The following is a 14,713-nucleotide window of genomic DNA, read 5'->3' as shown; positions in this document are numbered from 1 at the left end:
TTTTTCTGAAATTAACCTCAAGAAAGTGATAACTAAAATTAAATAAGACTAACTATGTTAATTCAATAAATTTACTTTCATTGAGGGGGGAAAGAACTTAAAGACAGATTACATCTTTGCACAACTCAGTGCAGGCAAGTATCTGCATAGTATCTGTCAGGTAAACCTCTACTTAATGCTTAAATAGGTAAGAGGATGTCATAGGTTCTAGTAACATTAGAATGGCCTATTTCAGTTATTTATACTCAAAGAATTTTGGTGTGCATTAAGAAAATAAGTGTGTTAAAAGTATAAATTGCATGCCAGAAAACAGCATTTAATCTCTTTTAAACCGTCTAAGTCACTTGACCTATATATGTGGGGGTTTAGATTTCTGCAGAGAGGAAACAGAAAATCTTTTACCTTGTAGTCACGTGTGTGAAGCCTTTGGAAGTTGTTAATTGAGTATAATTGAAAGATACAATCTGGGTCTTAAGCCTCTAGTGATTATATTTTTGGGAGGCAAGTCTAGGCAGCCTGACTAATGGGAGTAGAATACCTGGGGTCTGTTAACAAATAATGGTCAAGATGGTAGGTAAAGCAGTATGTTGACATTAGCCCCATAAATTTTCCACCAAGTGACCAACCTATTCCCACATTATCATTGTGATTTCAAAAATGTCTGGTCAATGAGCAGTGTGTTTGGTGGCCTCTAAAATAACACTGAAATAAAGAAGCCGCCATTCTTTGATACCTATCATGTTTAGTCACTTAAGTAGTCTGTCATTTTACAGTATTAAAAAGAGAATTTTAAGAACCATGTCTCTCATAAGTAAGGGAGATAGGTATGTAGAGAAATATTCATATAGAATCTTGATATTAGTGTTGTAAGGTGGTCTGTATTTCCTTATTATTATTTAAGTCCAACAAAAGGAGAAAGGCAAAAAATTCAAGAAAAAAGAATAAATAAGGCAGGCAGAAGAGAAAATGAGGCTTGAAAGATGCCAAACACGTATTTTTACTCACGGATGCAGAACATCTGAGGAAACAAATCCAAGTCAGCTTGAAGTGATGAAGATGGCAGGATTGAAGGGTTCCTGAGGTACAAATAGCCCTGACAGAGTTTATTTTGGCAGATGAGTTGTGAACATGAGCACTTCAGCCTTGCTAAGTTGTGTGAAAGTTGACTTTTGTAAAAACCTATCATGTTTCTCCAGGAACCACAAACAACCACCCAAAAACAAAGTTTATACTTACTCAGTTACTGAAATCACCAAACAAGCGTAAGAAGTATCTGAAAGCAACAGCTACAATGAACCTGATGACCTCCTCGAATAAAAGGTGATCCTGTTTAATCCTGTCTGGGGTTCTGGGCCTGGTTCCATACCTCAAGGTTTTATTTTCAGTCTCCCATGCCCCTGTCCTGTTGTTCATCAAGCCCATCTCTTCCATTAGAAGCAATTTGTAGTAACAGAGGACTCAGTGGTCTTATAACCTTGCTGAATAAATAAATTCATTTTCAAATTCTCAAAGAGCCCTTTCTTAGCAATGTTTTCCCAATCCTGTCTGTTTTCTTATTAGTACATATAACCTGCATTTTATTTTCTACAGTAGTAGGCTTTTGCCCCAGTTCTGTCCTTCCATCTTCTCTCATCTCTTAATCCATTCTTCCGTCTTCTGTTTTCCACATAAGCTGCAATTAGGTAATTTAATGATGATTCTCAGGTTCCCACAAAACACAGAATTTGACCCCAGAAGAGATCCTTAATCTGTTTAATGGAAAGCTTTCCCTGTTAAGGGAACAGGATATAATCTGAGGGAGGGCAAATTAATCTTTTAAACCTCAAGGCTATTCCTATGTGCTCAGTGTTACAAACTAAAGCAGTGTTTGTAAAATAATCCAGTTTGTGAGGGCCCTACAGTGCCAAGTGTGGAAATCAGTATAGTAGATGGCTTACTCAAACTAAGCATTTCTGACCATGTGACACTAGACACTAATTGTCACTGAGACGAATGCTTTCAGGGTTCTATGAGATATTTTTGATCATATATATATATATGAAAGGAGCAGGAAAAACTACACACACACACACACACACAAAAGCCATACACATGGGGTGAGGGGGGACCATACAATTGGAATGACTTACAAACACTTGTTGATGTAATGATAGTGAAAGCATGAACAAAATTATTTTTCCACTCAAATGACTTCCATTGAAGTTTGGAAGTATGTAAAGATGAGAAAGGTTAACACACTGGGCATGGCAGAGTGTACCTTTAATGCCACCACTTAAGAGTCAGAGGCAGGTGAATCTCTATGAGTTCCAGGCCTCCTGACCTACATAACAAGTTCCCAGCCAGTTAAGGCTACATAGTGAGACCCTGTCTCAAAAAACAAAAAAAAAGGTTTTATCCAACCCAATAACAGCATAACTATCAATAATTCTGATTCATTGTATATTTTTTTAAATTATTAAAAATAAACCACCAAATAGAAGATAAGACTAAAATCATAAATAAGTAACAATATAAAAGAAGTCTGAATAGAATATTAAGATATACACTAAACTTTCTATTTTGGTCATAATCATAAATATAACTTAAAATATTTCACAGAAATTAAGTCACCATATCAATATTTTCATCTAAAATATTCAATTTGATTGTCTTGCTCAGAAAGGTCTATTACAGGAATATTATGTAACAGTATGTGATGACTCTGTAACCCTTATGGGAATTTTATTCAATTTTGGATATATTTGTTGTCAGGAATATTAGTTTCATTGTTGATAGATATGTGAACTAATCTACTTGCACCCACACTGACTTTGCAACAAGTTTATGAATAACAGCCCTGTGATGTGAAATAACATATTTAGCAATATGCACAATGGTTTTCAATTTACCATGGCTCAAATGAAATGTATTCCTTTCACCAATTTTATTTAACTTTTAATATTCTATTGAAGAATTTTGTATAATGTGTTTTGATCATCTTCACCCACCAACCCCCAACTCTTCCCATTCCCCTCTCACCCAACTGTGTGTCTTTTTTTTTTCCTTTTCTTTCTTTGACCAACCAAGGACAAAGTATACTGCCTAAATATTCTTGGGTGTATGGTCTTCTACCAGAGTACAATTGGCTTACCAGGGCCTATACTTTTAGAGAAAACTGACCCTTCCTCTCCCAGTAGCTTACAGTAGTATCCAAGGTGAAAGATGGAATGTCCTGCCCAGTGCCTCCATGTTGGGTTCCAGTCTGCCTTAAACTTGCACAGATCTTGTGTATGGTGTTACAACCAATGTGAATTCACGTGCACAGCTGCACTGCTGTTTCCAGAAGACACCATTTATTGCCATCCACTGCCACTGGCTCTGACACACTTTCTGCCTCCTCTTCTGCAATGTTCCCTGAGCCTTTAGAGAAGGGTGTGCAGTGTATATTCTCCACTGAGGGTTGGGCATTCTGTCATCCCTTATGCTCTGCACCTTGATGTGTGTTGCATGTATAGTGAACCAAACCAAGCCTCATGCATATGAGGCACATGCTGTCGAACTGAGCTTTATTTCTAAGTCCCAAAATGTAATTCTTTTGGGTCCCAGTATCCAGAACAGAGTCACAGAAACCCCTAGAACTGCACAGTGTACTATGCCACTGAGCTCTGTTGTCCCTGTTGTCCAGGGACACTGTATGTCAGATACACTGTCAGCCTAGCACAGTTGAGAGAAGCTGCAGACCACTGGGGCTCAGTCCTCTCATAAACTGAAGAACATCTAGATCGGCTTTCATTTCTACTCATTCATCTCTTTACCCTCCTGCCATCCCATATTGATTGTAGCACTTTTTGTTATAATGCCTTAATACATGCAGGAGTGCTTTTTTCCCAATCTTCCAAGGAATGTGTAACAGGATTAGGGGATGACTCAGTGGATAATGGCACTTGCACTTGCTGCACAAGCATACCAGTTTAAGATTGAGATACTCAGCATTATGTAAAAACAAACAAACAAAAAAAAAAAACAACACCAGTATGGCTGGACGTGTTAATTCCAGTACTATGAAGAACAAAACAGGAGAGGGTGGTTGTTGGCCAACAGTCTAGCTGAAAGACAAAACTCAGTGAGCTCCAGGTAACATGGGAGATTCTGTCTTAAAGGAATAAAGCTAAAGGTAATAAAGCAGAACTTGTGACACCCTTCTCGCTTTTGGAGGGAAAAATTATATTGTATGGAGAAAGGGGACAAATAATAAGAGTAGAATTGAAAGCTAGTACAGACTTCTCAAACTATGATAGGGCTGAGGCCTTATAAACTCACAGCAAATTTAAAGTACATAGCATATAATGATAGTAATACAACTATGTTTCTGCACTACCCTGCTCAGCTGCAGGGAATACTGCGGAGTGCTGATGTTTTCCCTTTTATCTCACTGGCCAGCTGGGCCGGTGGCTTCCTGGTTTGGAACAATTATCTATACTTTGTCAATCATATTTTAAATAAATGCTGATTGGCCAGTGGCAGGGCAGGAAGTATAGGCGGGATAAACAGACAGGGAGTACAGGCAGGTCAATGAGAATTCTGGGAAGAAAGCTTGGTGTGCAGTCCTGATTCACCCATAGAAGAAGCAAGATAAGACTGCCTCCCTCGCTGAAAAAAGTACCAAGCCACGTGGCTAACATAGACAAGAACAAAGGGCTAATATAAATTATAAGAGTTAATAAGAAGCCTGAGCTAATGGGCCAATCAGTTTATAACTAATGTAGACCTCTGTGTGATTTCTTTGGGACTCAATGATAGCAGGAACCTGGCAGGACAGAAAACTCAGTCAATAGCTTCCTGCTGGTTTCTGGCCTCCCATCAGGGTATACTACTTATATCATATAACTAGGCTGGGAACAGATCAAAATTTTAAACCCACAGTGTAGCTGTTAGAGGATATATTTTGCTTATGAACTCTAACGAAGACGGAAGAACTGTGCTTTGGGAACTAGGGTTGTAGCTCAGTGGTACAACACTGTATATAAGGGGTGTGGAGTTTGATCTGCACAACTGAAATACAAAAAAAAATAAATCCCATTGTCTATGGTTGGGGACATTGTTCAAATAAGTATAATATATATTACTTCAAATCATAGGTAAATTATTTTATAAAATCATTGACTATTCAGTGTAAGTAAAAAGAGATGAATTAATATCTGTATAAATGAAACTAATTTTCTTGTAATAAAACATTTAAAACTGAAAGAAACCCTGAAACACCTGTCAAGAACAATGAAGCAAACACATGTGTTGAGTGTTGGAAGTCAGGCCTTCCCAATAACAATCCAGCATGGATGGATATTGATGGACCTGATGGTTAGATGGCTTTAAAGTACCTTTTAAAACTTCTTCAGGCTGAAGACAATGCTCAGCAGTTAAGAACAGTAGCTGCTCTTCTAGAAGACTGGAGTTCAGTTCCAAGCACCCATATAGGGCAGTTTACCACCACCTGTGACTCCAGATCCAGAAGAATAAAATGCTCCACTGGCATTTATGAGCATCTGCAACAAACATGCATGTAAATCAAACACACACACACATGCGAATTAAACACGCACATGCAGGCAAATTAAACACACACATGAGGGCAAGTTAAAGAGGAAAAAACTTAAAAATATATTTATCAGTTAATAATTTTATACATAACATTGGATTTTATAAAGATAATTTTTTGAGGGGGTGGGGTTCGAGACAGGGTTTCTCTGTAGCTTTGGATCCTGTCCTGAAACTAGCTCTTGTAGACCAGGCTGGCCTCGAACTCACAGAGATCCGCCTGCCTCTGTCTCCCAAGTGCTGGGATTAAAGGCGTGTGCCACCACCTTTTAGCTATAAAGACAATTTCTATCAATTTTATCATATCCTTTGTCAGTATTCACCCAGCCCCTTTAAAATGACTTCTGCCATCAAGTAATTTTAAATGTTATTTTAAAAGTCATTTTTAACCTGAGAAATGGGTCAAGAGTCTTAGTCATTAGGGAAAAGCAAATGAAAACTATGTTGAGATTCTATCTCATCCTTGTCAGAATGGACATGACAAAGAAAAGAAATAACAAAAAATGCTGGTGAAGCAGTGGGAAAGATCCTGAGTCCATTAATGATGGAAATGTAAACTCATAAGGAAACAAAAGAATGAAAACAAGATGACTATTTGAACTATCTATATTCTTATTAATATACGATAAGAACTCTCTGTTAATATTCCCACAGTTTTTTATTGCTGCACTGTTCACAAGTATTAGCCAAGTGATAGAATCAGTTCATAAGAATTTTTATTTGAATTTCTAAGGTTATTGACAAAGAGAGAAATTAATAAGACTTTAAATGTTTGAGATTTATTTTTATGTTTGTTTTATACTTTTTTGTCCTTTAACCAATGAAACTGCTTTTTTATTAATTAAAACAGTCTTCATACACACTGCCAGTGAGATGGAGGTAAAGGTCCTTGATAGAGAGGCCTGGTGGTGTGAGTTGGAATCCTGGAATCCAATAAAGGTAGGAGAGACAGTTTTACAAAGTAGTCCAAGGATCTCTATATCGCACAACTGATGTGAGAAGACTATGTGGATATGTGTTTAAGTCGATAGACAGTCTTTATTAGCTGGTCAGTGACTACACTGTGTTCTTGGGATCTTAGTGTAGCACTGTACCTTTCTCAGGCTGAGCTTTTAAACAAAAACCATGTACTAGGTTGACATACTTCAGTTACCATGAACACTTAGCCAAAAGTCAAAATGCAAGGTTAGCACATTAAACAGTCTTTTCCAGAACTATGAATTTTGATGGGTTAAGTCTTTGTTTTCATTTTGGCAGGTGGTACTGTGCACGTGCTGAATTCTATGTTCTGAATGGTACTTCCATCATGGAGTCAGTTGTGCTAAGGCCCCAGGGCCTACTAAAGTCTGAGGCTCTGTTACACAGTGTCATGCACACCTACACACACATACACACACACACACACACACAGAGAGAGAGAGAGAGAGAGAGAGAGAGAGAGAGAGAGAGAGAGAAAACTAAATTTAAATTTCTTAGTAAGTATATTCATAATAATTCTGAATATTTATGTATGACATTTATTGGACTGTCCTAAGCCTCTTCATCTTTATAATATTTCACACTTTAGGAAAAGTCTCAGGAGTGGAAGGAGGAACTTGTTTATATTCTCTATCCATTATCATATGTGGGTTTTTATGACATGTTCCAGTTGAATTCTTTATCTTTTTCTCCATTTATCTCCTTCCATAAGTGTAAAACCTGGTATCTCTAATGACCCTTAACACATTCAGTTCAAAGACAATCCATATTACAAAATGAGAAATTCTTGGCTGAGCTGTTCATGTCCCTGAGAAGTTACTCTAATTGGTTTCCACATTTTAAATTGCTTTGTTCTCATGAGTTCTTTTACAAACATTGCTTTAGTTTGTAAGCTTGCAACATAAGGGAAGTGTCGATGTTTATTAGTTTAAATTATCCTTCCATTCTGCCCTATCCCCTTATCAATGGGATATAGTTTATGAATCTCTTGATAAATCAAATTATATAATTTGTGGAAACCTGAGAATCATTATTTTAGAGTGGCTTATGTAGGTAACAGGAGACTAGAGAATAAAAGAACATTTTAGAATAGGGTATGCACACACCACACACACACACGAGTTATTGTAGAAAACCAAAGGCCTGATGATTGACATATTTGAAAAATGAAACAGTGTGAAGGGCATCATAGAGTAAATAAACTTTGAGGTTTGGAAACTGGATTAATATACTCACTTCACAAACCCTTTTCCACTTTCTACTGCTGCAAAGCACTTTTACAAGAAAGTAAATAAAGGTCGAATGAGGTCAGAAATTATAAGTTAGGCCCTAAGTAGGACTTATCAACATACCTCAGAGGTAAGGGAACTTGTCACCAAGGCAGACTTTGACATTGTCATGCTCAATGAAAGAACTGATTCTTGAAAATTGTCCTTGTTGTGCCCAGATTATGATCCCTAGAGAGATCACCAGAAACCAGAGAGGACCAGACTGCAAAAAGCAAGGTTTTTATTGCAAGCTACCTTGGAACCTGTCCCCAACACCCTGTCACAGTGAGGAAAGGAGGAGTTAAGTGTTCCTTTGTAGGGTTAGTTTTTTTAAAGGCAAAAATCATAAGCAGCCCTTCTGGGTGCTTGGTATGGGTACAAGACCTTTGCTCCCTCTCCCATCCATGTAGTCAGCTTGTTCTTTGTTTTCAAAGAAAGGCCACCCTGCCCCTGAGTCAGGCCATATTTATCAGCCTCCACCAGGTGGCCAGCATCCTTGTGCTTTGGAAAATCCCAAGTTGGGAGAGCACTATATTTCTGGGAACATGAAGCTAGTCTGGGGTTTCTAAATTTAAAACATTCTGCTAGGAAATTTCCTCTCATCCCTTTGAGAATAAGGGATGAGGATCTCACATTCCCCACTTCTCTTGATCCTAAGGGGACTCAATCATGAGCCTGCTTGCTACAGCTTGCATATTTCATTGGCTCTACTGATATTATCATACATTTCAGTTGTATAAGGCCTGATTGGAGTATACCCCTGTTGCACCATAAGTTATATAGTTCCCAACCTTTGTTTCATATATTTGAGTATTCTATTAATAATATAGGGCCCAAAGGTGAGTATCAGGAGAAAGAGTAACAGAGGCCTTATTAGGGACAAGATGAGGATGGCGAACCAAGAGGATTTGGAATACCAGGCCTCAAACCAACTCTCGTTGGCTTCATGTTCTCTTTTCCTTTTTGATAGGACTTCACGGACTTTTGTCATGAAATCTTTTACAATTTCTGAATGGTATGTATAGAAGCAGCATTCTTCTCCCAAAACTGCACATAGCCCCTTTCCTTTTAGGAATAGTAAATCTAGGTCCCTTCTGTCCTGTAGAACCAATTCTGCCAGTGAAGACAGATTCTTGCAGGTGGGTGATGAAGGTTTCTATTCTCTGAATGTCCTCATCTATTGATATGCAGAGATCCGCATAATAATGTTGTTGGGTGACTAGAAAGGCTGTGCCTGTTCCCAATCCTGCTAACCTGGTTCGCATCAGGATGGCAAGGGTAAAGCTGTGACAGGCTCTCTCTTTTGTTGAAGACCATAATGGGTGGCCTCACTAAGGGTTAATAACTCCTCAGCAGCATGGTAGGTTACCTTGGAAACCAGACACACGAGGACACAAAACCCCTTGGTTCATTTCACCACAGTCACATGGGCGCAGGATGTTAGGCTAGAGGAACATGACCACCAGGTATCATTTGCTGGGGCCAAATATCCTGAGGTTTGCGAGTGGTATACTGTGATTGCAGAGGGGTAAATAGCAGTTAGGTATTGTCGCTATACATAGTTCCTGACCTGAGACTTGTTCTAGGGTCAAGGAGGTATTTGACTACCATTGGCAAGAACCTGAGGCCCCCTTTTCTCTCTGCTAATTGTTGGTTGGGGCCAGCACAGCTATTCCTTCATAATAGGGTGGCCTTGTGCTGTAGCAGAGCCAGTAGGAGGCCGTTAGTTCTGGCTTAGGACTATTTAGAAGTAAAAATGACTGTTGTAGGACTATAAACAGGGGATTTGCAAGTTCAGAGGATCTACTAGGTATAGGCCCAGCATCCCAGCATGTCTTTAGTGCTGGTAAAACTGAGATCTTGAAGGCAATTGACAAGCTTGTGGCAATAGTTGGCTTAGGAGGAGAGGAAGAATTTTTCTTTTCTGAGCTGGGGTTAACTACCTTATTGGGACCTAATGCTATGGTCAAGGGAGGTGCTGCAACAACCCACAGGGAGAACAAGATCCCTACGTCTTCTCCTCCTGGAACATAAAATCGTAATCCCCAAGTTTTGCCTGTTAATAGGTTAGCCCTTTTTCCATCCTCAGTAAAGGTGATATTGATTTTAGACTCTCCCGGTGTGGTACGAGTAAAAGAGACTAGGTCTCCTTTGCTAGTCCTCCACTGGGAGGCATTGGTTTCACATCCCCAGGCAGCACAATAAAATACTTCAGGCCCCCCACACTGGCGAGTTTGCCTTCACCCATGGACAAATATACCAGTCACAATGTCGGCAAGTAGGGTAAGAGTCTTGGAGTTCGTTCAGTGTTTTCCCAAGAGTCTTTTGCTAAAGTGCATAGGTCAAAAGTTAGCTGGGGTTACCATGTGTTTAGAGGATGAACTTCAGTGGCCAGCTTTAACGCTTGCTTAGTCTCAGGGTTAGTCTGGGTCCTGGTTAAATTCCAAGAGGCATAGGGGTTTTCAGTATTCCCTGGGCACAGATGAAGCAGCAGGTACCATATCAACAGGGTGAATTTCATTATCAGGTTTCTGACGCAGCTTTAGCTTCCAGGGATCAGTGGGGTGCTTGGAGATCTCCCAGGTCCCCTCCGGAGGCTTCTCAGCCATAGGCACCACAGGTCTGGCATGGGAGTGCTGAATACAGGTGGAGATACTGTCCATCTTGAGAGCAGTTGGAGTGGTTAGGATGACAACATAGGGTCTTTTCTACCGTGGTTCTGGGGACTTGCACTGGTGTCTGCACATTAGGACCCAGTAACCAGGCTCGAAACTGTGGGACTCAGGGGAAGAGGAGGGTGAATATAGGGTGCACAACTGAGGCCAGATATCTGCCTGTATTTTGGACAGTGCCTTTAGGCTCTCTAGGAGGCCCACTTCTTCCAAAGGCAGGATTAACTCATCCTGCAAGCTAGGCACAAGGGGTGGGTGTAGACCATACATTATCTCAAAAGGGGTTAGTCCCATCTGTTATGGGGAGTTCCTCACCCTGAACAAGGCATAGCGAAGGAGAGTCACCCAATCACCGCCAGTCTCCAAGGCTAATTTGATAAGGATGTCTTTTATTAGGGTCCGATTTATTCTCTCAACCTGTCCTGAACTCTGAGGGTATTATGCACAATGTGATTTCCATTCAGCCCCCAAGTGCAGTGGCTATTCCCTGGCTTACCTGTGAGACAAAGGCAGGGCCATTGTCTGACCCTACCATGTGTGGGAAGCCAAACCTGGGAAGGATCTCTTCAAGTAATTTCTTAGCCACCACAAAGGCAGTCTCATGTTTGGTAGGATAAGCTTCAGTCCATCCTGAACAGGTGTCTATAAAGACCAACAAATATTTATATCCATATTTACCTGGTTTGACTTCTATAAAGTCCACTTCCCAACACGTACCTGGGCGAGTTCTTCTCATTCGGAAACCTATTTTTACTTGTGTTTTATAGGAGTTTACCAACTGGCACACTTTGCAGTCACTTACAATTTTATCAGTAAGACAGTTTGCTTGCCGAATCATTAGTGGAGATCCAGAGATTAGTTCTCTAAACTTTCAGATTCCCAAGTGGGAGGTCAGTGAATTCTTTAGAGTAGGTGCTTCCCTAATAGTCTTGGAAGGAGTGCCTTTCCTATTGGGAGTCTCCACCATCCATCTCCTTTATAGGCTTCCTCTATTTGGGCAGCCCAGGTTTCTTCATCTGAATTATAGTTCGACTGGAAAGGCAAACTACGAGGACCTTAATCAATTATGGGTAGAGTCACTGTAGCTGTGATCAGGGCTGCTTCCTTTGCTTTTTGGTCTGCCAGATTGTTTCCCCTTGAGATAGCATCTGTTCCTTTCTGGTGTCTGGGGCAATGCATTACTGCTACCTTCTTTAAAAGCCAGAGTGCTTCTAGCAATTCTAATATTTCCTGTTTATTTTTGATGGTCTTTCCCCCTGCAGACTGAATGGGCCACAAGATTCCCTCTTGTAGAAGCCATCTTATGTGGGGAGTAATTGCCTTTTTTGCTTCCAGAGTCATTGGGTATTGGCAAACTTTCACAGAATCTGCATTAGCCTTCAATTCCACATATATTGGAGGCCGATATTTGGCCAGATCCATTCACCCTGTCTCTGACCAGATTGTTGGAAATTCTCAGAGCCAGGTATCCATATCTGGGCTGGGAGTATATTTCTGCTTATGGAGAATATAATACTTATGGAGGTATACTTAAGAATACTTATGGAGGCAGTATTCCTTCTCCAGAGGCATTGTTAAAAACACTTCAGTGGCCATTCCATCTAGGTGTTTGATATGGGTGCCTGCATTGGTAAAATGGATCTGTGCTCTCATTTTGGTGAGCAAGTCATGCCCCAACAAGGGATATGGACATTCAGGAATGACTAAGAATGAGTGGGTTACCCGTCCCATTCCCAAGTCCACTGTTCTTCGGGTAGTCCACTTGTAGGGTTTGGTGCCCATTGCATCTTGTACCCAGGTCTGTTTCCCCGACAGGGGGTCCTCAGGTATCAAAAATACTGAATTTTCTGCCCTTCTATCCACCATGAATTGGATAGGTTTCCCCTCCACTCTTAGGGTTACCCCAGGCTCAGGGAGGGGGGCCAAGCCCCATCTCCACTAGTCACTGTCTTCTTCCAAGGCAGCAAGGATGGGGGTTGACTTTTTTCCAATCCTGTCAATGCATCTCTTTTGTTTTCTATTTTGGGGCACTTTCTGGCCCGAAGTCCTTCTTCCTTGAAGTACCTGCACTGATTCTTTCCTAACTTAGTCCAGAATCATTGGCCTCTCTCCTGTCCTTCCACCTCAGTGGTGAGGAATACTTTTTCCACTTGAACTTGCTGCCTATCCAATATTTTAGCTAGGTTCCTTTCTTGCCTTTTGTCTCTCTTCTCCTCCCTTTCTCTATTTCCTCTTTCCCTTCTCTCTTATTTATGGTCCTCATTTTCTCTTTTATTGTAAACCTTTTCCACCACTGCTACTAAGTCTCTTATGCCCCTTTCTCCTAATCTTTCTAATGACTGTAATTTTCTCTTAATATCTGGTGCCTCTTGATTGACATAGACTAAGATAACAGCCTGCTGTGCTTCCCCAGACTGTGAGTCATAGGGGGAGTATTGTTTGAAAGCTCCCACCAACCTTTCCAGGTATACAGCCAGGCTTTCATCCTTTCCCTGCATAAAAATTATAAATTTTTGTCCTATTAGTAGGCCTGCATGCCATGGCTTTGAGACCTGCCAACAGAACTTGGTGGTAGATATGGAGACTCTCCTTACCTTCTGTCATGTTTAAGTCCCATTTAGGGTAGGTTGCTGGAAAGGCTGCTGCGACTAGCAGACGGTTTTCTAGAGGGGCACCTGTAGGTCCTGGGACCAGCTTCTGGGCACTCTCTACAATTCTGTTTTCCTTCTCAGTTGTAAAGAGAATTCCCAAAACTGCTGGCAGTCGTCTCACGTAGGGGCATGGGTAAAAAGAACAGTTTCCAGCAGGTTAATCAAATCATGTGATGTAACATGAGGGGGCCTGCTTGTTGGGGTTTATGTCCTGCCCAGTTCTCCACAGCCGGCAAGCTCCAAAGAAAATCACACAGAGATCTCCACAAGTTATAAAACTGGTTGGCCCATCAGCTCAGGCTACTTATTAGCTCTTGTAGCTTATATTAACCCATTATTCTTATCTATGTTAGCCACATGGCTCAGTACCTTTCTCAGCCAGGCAGGTTACATCTTGTTTCTCCATGGTCTGAGCAGGAATGGAGGAGAGAGCTTCCTGCTTCCCAGAATACTCTTGTTCTCATCGCCCCAGCCTCTACTTCCTGTCTGATTGACCCACCTATACTTCCTGCCTGACCAATCAGCGTTTATTTAAAACATGATTCACAGAATACAGACAGTTCTCCCGCACCACTGTGAATCCTTCGACAATGGTGCATTCTGAGCCCTCCAATTATATAAGTCACTGGTAGCAAATGATCAATAATGGAAGAGTTGGTTCCCTGAATCATCAGGAGAGCCAGCGGGTCTGGAGGGAAGGGCCACCGTGGAGTCTGGGTCCATGGTCCTGTTGTCCATACTGTCACCAGCAACTATGCTGAGGCTCATGGCATGTACTGATGCTTGAGGTCAGATGGATGTACATGGTCCCTGCTGTTGCCAGATACCAAGAGGAAGTCCATGAACCATGCTCCTGCTGACTGGAAAGGAAAAAAGAGTCATCTGCTGTTGTAGTGATGATTACAAACTTACAGTTTAAAGAGAGAGACGTAGAAGGCTTCTCTGACAACTCCTACACCCCCCAGACAAAAAGTAACAACCTAGAAGGAAAGATGGTGTTGAGGGGGCCACCCCTTCAGCAGCTCAGAGAAACTGGTGAGGATGTGTGGCATCAGTACAACTGCAAACACATACAGGAGACTTTTCTAAGATTCAAAGCTTAATTCTTCATTTTATATTTTTCTTCCTCCTGCTCATTCCTACTCTGTTCTTGTACTGTTCTGTTTTTCTATTGTTGTTTTCCTTCTATCTTTTCTTGTTGCTTTCCATCTACTTCTTCATTCACTGATGTTTTCCTTCTACATCTTTCCTGACATTTTTTCCTTCTAAATCTTGCCTAATGTTTCCCTTATAACTTTATCACTCCTTTAAACCTCCCAATACAAAGATTTTTATGCAAAAGTATTACCTCACAACCACAAGTTACATATTTCCAAAAACAAATTAAAATCTTTACAAGGGAAGAAATTACATTACGATCACAAGTTGCATATTTTTCTTAGAGGCCCAGAAGTAGTTTGGTGCAGGGTGATTGACTATATTCTGTCAATTATGTTTTAAATAAATGCTTATTGGCCAGGCAGGAAGTATAAGCAGGACAACCAGACAGGAAGTAGAGGCATGTCTAAGA

The 14,713-nt window shown here is 40.7% G+C and overlaps 1 protein-coding gene across 5 annotated transcripts in view; it reads right to left on the bottom strand.

The window, feature by feature from the left end:
* LOC125394470 (amine sulfotransferase-like) overlaps window positions 1-13,771 on the bottom strand; it is a 36,483-nt gene extending 22,712 nt beyond the window's left edge. Inside the window, exons 1-5 of one of the 5 annotated variants that reach the window (XM_087900776.1) lie at window positions 13,087-13,392; window positions 10,989-11,134; window positions 7,905-8,043; window positions 5,358-5,522; window positions 1,006-1,076 (exon numbers count right to left, since the gene is read on the bottom strand). The gene's annotated coding sequence lies outside the window, so the exon portion shown is untranslated. Of the gene's footprint in view, window positions 1-1,005; window positions 1,077-5,357; window positions 5,523-7,904; window positions 8,044-10,988; window positions 11,135-13,086; window positions 13,393-13,512 lie in introns of those variants that run through there. The other 4 variants (XM_087900752.1, XM_087900725.1, XM_087900701.1 and 1 more) reach the window with 4 other exon arrangements.
* Between the last annotated feature and the right edge of the window lie 942 nt (window positions 13,772-14,713).

This window comes from Myodes glareolus, chromosome 1, assembly GCF_982192425.1.
Source record: "Myodes glareolus chromosome 1, mMyoGla1.1, whole genome shotgun sequence".
NCBI lineage: Eukaryota > Metazoa > Chordata > Mammalia > Rodentia > Cricetidae > Myodes > Myodes glareolus.
The sequence above is the reverse complement of the archived record's forward strand: the minus strand, read 5'-3'. Positions and strand labels throughout refer to the sequence as shown.